Source organism: Pinus tabuliformis, chromosome 3_2 (genome assembly GCF_031772625.1).
Source record: "Pinus tabuliformis cultivar Carrire ecotype Pingquan chromosome 3_2, CPIR1, whole genome shotgun sequence".
In the NCBI taxonomy this organism is placed as follows: Eukaryota; Viridiplantae; Streptophyta; class Pinopsida; order Pinales; family Pinaceae; genus Pinus; species Pinus tabuliformis.
The window spans coordinates 934662427-934672403 of NC_142302.1; positions in this window are offsets into that span (position 1 = coordinate 934662427).

The window sequence follows — 9977 nt, forward strand, 5'->3', positions numbered from 1 at the left end:
TTTCACTGTCATGAGGTGGTCCATTATGCTACGAATTGTCCACAGAAGAAATCCAAGAAGGGATCCTTGAAGGGATCAGATGGTGAGGCATTAGTCTCATAGTTCGAATTGGATTTATCCCTAATCGCATGCATGGTTTCATCCATGGTGGGATGTGTTTGGAACCTGGATAGTGGCGCTTCGTTCAACATGACCGGCGACAAGAATATTTTCAGTACCTTGAAGGAGAAGTATCTCCAGATGCAGATCGAGATGGGCAATGATGGAAAGTACCGTGTTTCATGTGAAGGTATGGCTATGTTTCAGAGGGAGCATGGAGCTCCTCTCACCCTAACTGATGTAAAGTATGTACCAGGTCTGAAGAAGAATCTTGTGTCCATTGCTATGCTAGAAGACAAAGGCTATGATGTAGTCTTTAGTGAAGGAAAGGTATTATTGAGGCATATCGGCACTGGACAGACCAAGAGGATTGGGATTCAAGTTAAGAATATCTACAAGTTGGAGGTATACAGCTGTGCTAAATTGAGTTCCAAAGCTGAGTTGGTGCAAAGCCAAGATGTTGGCGAGCTATGGCATAGAATATTGGGCCACTTGCACCATGGAGCCCTGAAGATCATGCAGCAGATTTCTACCGGACTTCCCAAGGGAAAAATAGAGCAGACGAATACATGCAAAGGTTGTACCTTGGGTAAGTATGCGAAATATTCCTTTTAGGATCGAGACAGTAGATCTGGAGCAATCCTGGAGCGAGTTCACACAGATGTGTGTGGACCATTCTCTACAGCCTCCACTGCTAAACAAAGGTACTATGTTATTTTTATTGATGATTTTTCTCGTAGATGTTGGATCTACTTTATGCATAAGAAGGATCAGACCTTCTCAAGGTTTTGTGAGTTTAAAGCCTTGGTAGAGAAAGAATCTGGAAAGAAAATAAGGGCCTTGCGTAGCGACAATGGTGGAGAGTATGTCCCCCAACAATTTAAGGAGTTCTGCGCAACAGAAGGAATTAAACGAGAGTTGTTGGCACCCCATAACTTGCAGCAGAATGGGGTGGCCAAAAGGAAGAACAGATCAATTATGGGAGCAGCTCGAGCGATGTTGCATGACCAAAGCCTACCACTTCATTTGTGGGTCGAGGCATGAAATACAACGGTATACCTGCAAAATAAAAGCCCACACCATATACTGGGAATGAAGACACCTATGGATGCCTTTTCTGGGAAGCGACTAGATGTGAGTCACTTCAGGATCTTTGGATCTTTGATTTATTGCCATGTGACCAAAGATGCCCGGAAGAAGCTAGATCCAATAGCTGAGTTGGGGATACTTGTGGGGTACACTGATACACCCCACAACTATCGGGTGTTCCTGCCTACCAATCAGAGGATAGTGGTATACAGAGATCTGATGGTTGACGAGTAGAAAGCCATGCAAATATCACTTGGGAGGGATCTCGAGTTTCATGCAGAGGAGGAATTTTCAGTTCCTAAGGAGGAGGAGCCTCAGACTGATGCTGAGTAGCCGCATGCAGAGGATCCGAGAGTGGATACATCCACTCATGTAGAGTCTTCCAGAGATGGGTGGAAACGCTCAAGGGAAGTTGACAAGTTGATGTTGGATGTGAGAGAATGTGGGACAACCATCTTCTCAGCACAGACAGAGGAGGTCACCCGAGCGGTACACTAGTTACATGGCCCTGGTTGGGGAATGTGTAAAGTACGAACCTTCTTCATTCGAGGAAGCTGTGCAGCAACCAGTCTGGGTTGATGCAATGGTGGAGGAGTACAACTCCATCATTTGGAATTGTGTTTGGGATGTAGTCCCAAGACCTCAAGACAAGTCAGTGGTGAGTTCAAGATTGCTTTACAAGGTAAAGCAGGCAGCTGATGGTAGTGTTGAGAAACATAAGGCAAGGTTTGTTGCCCATGGTTTCTCATAGGTTGAGGGGATCGACTACGATGAGACTTTTTCTCCTATGGCAAGGTACTCATCTATCAGATCGATGTTGGCACTATCAGCTCAGATGGGTTGGAAGATCCATCAGATGGATGTGAAGACAACGTTCCTCAATGGGAAGATTGAGGAAGAGGTGTACATTGAGCATCTGGAAGGTTTCGAGACCTTCGATCGTGAGTTGCATGTGTGCCGACACAAGAGGGCTCTGTATGGGCTGAATCAAGTACCTCGTGCTTGGTACACCAGGATCGACAACTACTTCACCGGGTTGGGCTTCACCAAGAGTGAAGCAGATGCGAACCTTTACCACATCATGGTAGAAGGTAAGCCATTGATAATTGTTCTTTATGTTGATGATCTGATTTTGACAGGTGATGATCAGTTGATCAAGTCTTGCAAGGAGGACCTTGCAAGAGAGTTCAAGATGAAAGACATAGGTCTTATGCACTACTTTCTAGGCATGGAAGTGTGGCAAAAAGATGGGGAAGTGTTTGTGTCTCAAGGCAAGTATGCCAATGAGATACTCAGGCGGTTCCACATGGAGAAGTGCAAGCCCATGCAAACTCCGCTAGCTGGTAACTGAAGGAAGGAGGATGCTACCTCAAGTGAGGTAGTAGCTACTACTGTTTATCAGCAGCTTGTGGGTTCATTGATGTATCTAGTGAACACGCAACCAGAGTTATGCTTTGCGGTGAACCAACTGAGTCAAGCTATGGTTCATCCTACCAAGCTGATTTGGAAGGCAGCGAAGCATGTGCAGAGATACCTCAGAGGCACAACTCAGTATGGATTATGGTACAGATGGACAGAGGGAGTGAAGCTTCAGGACTTCATAGATGCAGATTGGGCAGGTAGTCCATCAGACCGGAAGAGCACTTCTGGAGGAATCTTCAACCTTGGTTCAGCTACAGTTTCCTAGTGTAGCAAGAAACAAAGGCTAGTTGCACTTAGCTCAGCAAAGGCTAAATACATGGCTGCTAGTCAGGCAGCATGTGAGACCATTTAGATGCGGTAGATTCCAGTGGGATTGTTTTGTCAGAGGATGGATCCAATTGTGATCTACTGCAATAATCAGATTTGTATCAAACTCTCTGAGAATCCAGTTTTTCATGACAGGTCGAAGCACATAGATATCTGGTACCATCATCTTCGAGACTGTGTGGTGAAGAGGATCATGTTGTTGCTCTATGTTTCAATCAAGGAACAGGATGCAAATGTTTTGACTAAGGCATTGTCAAAATGCAAGTTCGAGTTCCACATAGATAGGATTGGGGTGATTGATAATCCCTTTCTTGTTGATAGGGAGTGTTGAAAATAGCAACAAGAGATTCTAAAAATAGCACTACTATAAATAGCATTTTAGGCTACATTCCAATTTTAGTTAGTCCCTGAACTAAAATTGAGGATTAAAATTCGAATTTGATCTTAGAAGCTGTTTGTAAAATAATTAATTAATTCATCTTGAGTTAATTAGTTGTAGGAAATCAAACATGAAGTCTATGTGAAGGCATGCAATAGTTTCTCCATTGATTGAGGAAGTTATCCCTTGATTAAGGAGATCAGGATGAGTTGTACTTTGATTTGTAATTAGTTAGCTCAGTTATATGAGTTAAGTCTAGTTAGATTAGTTTCAAAAGTTTGTGGAATTGATTGTGGGTTTAGTTAGTTAATGAATGCATGCGTGCATGTAACTGCTGCACTTTAGATAACTAAATATTCTCTCAAAAATAACTCATGCATGTCAGTTCAGTTAGAGACCTAGTTGAGATCAGGTGATGGGACAGTGTACTATCAGCTGCAAGAATATTCCATTGAGGATATCTCTTGCATGCAAAAGGAATTCATTCCTTGGAGATTACGCAGTTACTTTTGAGTTTGGTGAGTGTGTGATGAGGCCAATTCACATAGGTGGCAGCATTGGACCCCAAGAGAAACTGCGCAAGGGAATAGGTGGCTTGGAGGGCTGAGGGAAGGCATATGTTGTGTCTATTCATTTTATGAGCAGTATCGTAGGATTGTATTGAGAGTCGGATAGCTTGTCAGCTAAAGCTTTGTGTAATCCGGACATATTTCCACTTGTATGATATTACAAAGATCGGGATTTTTAGTTGAGGCTTTCCTTAGAGTATTCTTCTGTGTTCATGTGTGTTTGCTTTCTCATTCTCTGCTATATGTGTTTTATTTGATCTTGCTCATAATCGATTAAGCTTCCGCAAGTTTGTTGTAGAAGTAGATCTTGTATTTTGCTTTAGTATATTGCATAATCTGTTGATCTACAATGGGAAATTCTAAAAATATAAGAGTTTCTAGATGCAGGAGCCCGCCACAAGGCACTGGATTCTAGAGTACCACTCCGGTGAGACTGACATTGTAGAACTAAGAGTGAAGCTTCTCTCTCCTGGAAGGTAGATGATGAAAAATGTAATAGAATAAAGGATCCACTCTATAACTGCAAATCTTTTTCTTTATGGGAATGACAATAAATCAAGATAAAAAAGCTTCCATTTCTATATAGTTCTTTTATTTCATCTTTTTGCAATCCTTAGAACAATGTTCAACATGAGTATGTCACTGTATTGATTTCCATTCTTTAAATAATCTAATGTTTTATATGACGGATTACTCATTTTTGGAATTGCAAAATTCTTAATCATTTACACAAGTTTTTATAGATTTTATATCATTCCTATGGATATCTTTTTAATGAAGAATGATGTTATTCATGTGTTTTGAATTTTGTGCTGATCTTTTCTAGTATGTCAAGTTGGCATTCCCATTACCTCTGTATCCAAGCATAAGGAAAGTGCCATGCTGGTTCAAAACGTTATTGCACATTTGTTGTTAATTTAAATTTATAGTTCCTTGGAATTGTTTTCTATAGCATCCTAAAGACTCTTTGAAATATTGAGTAATTTGATAGTCAGAATTTGTATTAAGACCAAGACTAGTACCTGTGAATAATGCAAGTATTCCAAGTATGCCAAAGAGCACACGACCTAAAGATGGTGGTGGAAAAAGAGCAAGCCCTAAGAGGGATAATGTTTGTAGAGCCATTGATTGATTCAAAATCAAACTCTGAAACATCTGCATTCATTCATTAAATGCAAGTCAGTTTAGTTAAGGTTCAGGGAAGGAAATTTCTCATGTCTACACTTTTCCGCAATTCCAAATCCAACCATAGTATGATCAACTCATTCAACAATAATAAGATATGTTATTCATCATTCGATAATCCCTTCCCCTACCTATGTCTACCTGCTACTATACCCAACTTGAATTATGTGCTTTCATTATTTGATTACCATGTTGTGTTGAGGACCTCACGCCCATTCCAATTCGAGCAACAAGATGATTACTTGATTTTAACTCCCAAAACTATAACACCGTCAACATCGTTATGCTTAGAAATCCAAGATGCAAGAGAAAAGTAGGAAGAAATCCATTGTTGTACTTAGAAATCCAAGATACAAGAGAGAAGTAGGAAGAAATCCAATTGACAAGCTCAAGTGTGGTAAACTGAGATTCAAAACTATAGACATGCCTATTGTAAGCTCTAAAACAAACTTTAGAGCGAAACATAATGTAGACAGAAGTTGATATGAAAAAACTTCATTTGATGCAGATGCAAAACAAAATTATGAATTGGAAGATAAATAGTATAGAGAAACTTCATTTAACATAGATGTAAAAAAAAAAAAAAAAACAAACAAACAAACAAACAAAACAAAACAAAAACAAAATTAACATTATGTAGACATAAGTATGAATTGGAAGATGAATGCTATGAAAAATCTTCATTTGGTGCAGACGCTACCTACAAACTCAAAAATCACTAGGTTGTTATATAGAATATGCCAATTAAGTCTAATTTGTTCAACATTGCCTGAATGCACAGATAATTGATGTCAGAAAGTTATTCCATGGTATCAAATCCACCCTGAAAGCCATGAGATCCATCTTTCCTACCACACATGCATGCAAGCCAATCCTCCCAGTGGATTGATTACAGCCACTACACTCACATCCATAGCCATTGACTACACGATGCGAGCGACATCAGATCCTCACAACCAAGTGAAATGGCATCTACTACCTTTGGAGCAGATGGAATGCTTTGCTTTGTGCATTGTTGGAAGGAACATCCTATGCTATAGACATTTAATGAAGAATGTTCACGTTGATCCATCGACATATCAATAGAGCCAACATTTGTTACAATAGTCCCCATGGCTATAGTCGTGGTGGAATGGATGATGCTGGACAGAAATAGGAATTTATGGTGAGCTAGAAAACTCTATGTTACATATAACAAAATTAGAGTGTAGGCCAAAACGCATTGGAAGAAATTTTACTTACCTTGTTCAGCGGCATGCAACTTGCCACGAAGCTCCGGACTGTAATGTAGTGGATTTGCATAGGCATTGAGTTAGATATGATATCTATTGCAATGGAGAATGAAAAAAATTAAATGATTTCAACTAATTCTAAGTACAATGTAGAATTAAACCATCATTGAAGTGAAAATTGAAACCATTATCCTAAGTTTTAATAAAATCATTGAGCTTTCCCGACAATAAGTGGTCTAAACGAAAACTTTAGATAAAAATTTGTTTGCTCAAAAATTTATATTCAAGCATTAGTTAAAAGGGGAATAGGTTCTTTGGTCAAACTAATTTAATGTTCGTTCAACACTAAACGATCGTTATACTCGTTGTGCTGTCGAAGGCAAGGACTAATATAACGCTCTTCTAAAGAAATATTGTAGAGATGACTATAAGGTTGTATAGGTATCTTATGGTTTTATTTGATTCTTAAAATATTAAAATGTGAGTACATTTATATTGGACATGTATTATTATTTAATTAAGGTGCATTTTGTTTATAGTTTTATTTTTACATAAAAGTAGTTTTTTTATAAATAAATATAGGAAAAGTTATTTATTCTTTAATTTAAAATAATATATTATATATTAAAACAATAAAGATTTTTTTTAAATGTAGAATATGGAAATTTTAATTAATTTTTTTTTGGAAATTAATATTGAAAAATAATCATGAAGTCTTACTTGCACAACCGGTTGAGGATGGTCTCCATTAGTAGGGCGACCTAGGATCAAATCTCACAGGGTGGTTTTGCATGTGCTAGGGGAGGAGACATGCTAAAAAATCCAGTTAGCTTAGGGCTAGTGTGGCCTAGACCAAGTGCAATCCCCGGGTGACTTTGACGAATTAGATGTCCCTTACCAACACAACCGGTTGAGGATGACCTCCATTAGTAGGGTGACTTAGGATCAAATCTCGCAGGGTGGTTTTACATGTGTTAGGGGAAGAGACATACTAAAAGATCAACTTAGCTTAGGGCTAGTGTGACCCAGACTGGGTGTGATCCCCAGGTGACTTTGACGAATTAGATATCCCTAGATCATAATTTATTAAACCTAAATCAAACCCAACCAATCACAAACAACTTTAAAAAAAACATGAAAATTAATATATACATACCTATCTACATTTTTAACTTTAAACAACCCACCTTAATCTTGTAAAGCCACAACTTGACCGCAACAAAAAAAAACCATTGAAAAAAATCAATGTATATACATGTCTACGTTTTGAACTTTGAACAACACACCTTAATCTTGTGAAGCATAAGCATGCATTAAATGCTTAAGTGGACCACCCATATCGTGTGCATAAATTTTTATGGTCTAGTAAGTTGTTATGAAAGCCAAAATCATGATAGTTAGTGTACCCATAACATGGACATGAAGTATTACCCTAACAAAAGGATACGTGTTACCTTTGTCAATCTTTGTCGTGTGAGTTCGTAACATTAGCAATATATTATATAAAATATATAAATATTGCAAATTTGTTAATGTTAGTTTATGATATTTAATTTACTAAAAATAATGAGGAATGAAATAGAGGTATTCAGTTTAAGGGATTGATCCGGACCTTTTTGGTAAGTAGAGTAATTTTAGCAATTGGATATTTTCTATTAACTCAATATATGCATAAGTAAAAGTGGTTACTTAAAATTTTATGAGGAATTATTTGATTTTTTATTTTACTTATTTCCAAATTATGTATAATAATTATAACTCTAAATGATGGTATGTATAACATTATCTTGTTTCAAGCAAAAAGGGGCTTTTCCGTATAATTTAATATTATTTTAAACTTTAAAATTTTTATTTTTCAGTGAACACCTTGAGCCAATATACGGTGGAGCTTAGGTAGGTTCATTGGGTTGCTGCAAAACATATGCACTGGAATCACTAAGGCACTAAGTTGATGTGGGGCTATCATTAATGAGGGGACTCTCTCTTAGCTCATCGTGAATACAGTGGGCTTGCCCTTCGGGCAATACCACCGACCTGAGCAGAATCACTTGCTCTTCGGCGTAGATCTGGATGAGTGATGGAATAAACACCAGACATATCCCATACTTCTCGCTCCCACCGGCCGTCTCGATTCGTTATCCTTTACTTCAGTACATTACATCATTACTACAGTCCACTATCTCAAATGGATACGCTTGCAACTATGTGTTTTGGAGAAGATATTAATAATTTTTGGAATAATGTCTTAAATGAATAATCATGGCCTTTACATAATATTGATTAGATGGTACTTTGTGTTGATGTGCTCAGTTTAATCATAGAACTTGAGATTTTTGGCCAACATGATTGTAGAAGTATTGTCAACTAGAAGTGGGGTAGAATTCGCTTGTTTCTCTTGCAACTTTTCAAGTATTTTCCTAAGCCACAAAATCTCCTTTGTTGCTTTTGTAATTGCTATATATTCTATCTTTGTTGTAGAATCTACTAGAACTTATCATTTGCATGAGCTCTAGGAGACAATTGTTGATCCAAGACTAATAAAATAGCCTAAAGTTGATGCCCCACTTTCTTTAACCCATAGGGTCTCCACTTAATCTACCTATTCATAGCACATGCATTCATGGGATATTAAAGAATGCCTCTAATATTATTAGATATTGACTAAAACCCCAAAAATTGTTTTATTGAACCCCCTTCCCAATGCATCTTGTAATAAAAATAATCCATATTTTTAATATATATCCCTTTTTTTTTTATTGGATACCATTTTTTATATCTCTTGATACATATAACCCTGCCCCCCAATACATACAATATATTGAGTCAATTTTTTCGAATTTTAAGACACCCTTTATGAATAAATTTGGTAAGATGTTAATAAAAAAGGTGAATCCATGTGATTTATCCCCATCAAAGTCTAAATTAGAATGTCTAATTATATTGAAGTCATCCACCTTAGAATACTTGAGTACAAAGTCTTGAGTTTCATCCAAATTTTGTAGAATTCGTTTGGAAATAAACTAATGTCCTTCACAAGATTTTTGCATGATACGGGAAAAGATATGAACAAACAAATGAAATATATACTCTGGTGATGGTTCGCTTATAAGAGTTCCCATAATTTATTCTCTTCTTCTGATGTGAGCTCCAAATTTTACTCCATTAGTGTAGAGAGGGTTACACTCAACTGGTCCAAATTTGTGTTAGAAAATTATATATTACGGAGCAATGGAACACATAAAATATTGCAGAAATATAAACACAGAAAACGCACAAAACAAGAGAGACACAGATATACGTGGTTCACCTAGTTTGGGCTACGTCCACCCCGAACAGCCAGTCCTTCCTTTCTATTATCCAGCAAAATGAAGAGATACAACCTACAGCAAAACTGCTGTAATATCCTCTGTTTTCTCTCACAGTCTCACCTCTATGTTTCTCGCTCACCGAATACACATCTATATCACAGCCTCACATACAATGCCCTCATATAAAGAGAGGGGTTTCCTTCTAGGGCAAAAAACCCTAAACTAAACATAAGTTCTACCGTCAGATCATCCGCCTAATGAACAGCCCAGATTGACTAGAAATTACTATACTTTTACAAGGCAATTTTACAGCTGTTTTTAGCTTCGGGGGCGCTGCAGCAGCGATTATTTTACCCCCCACGGCAGC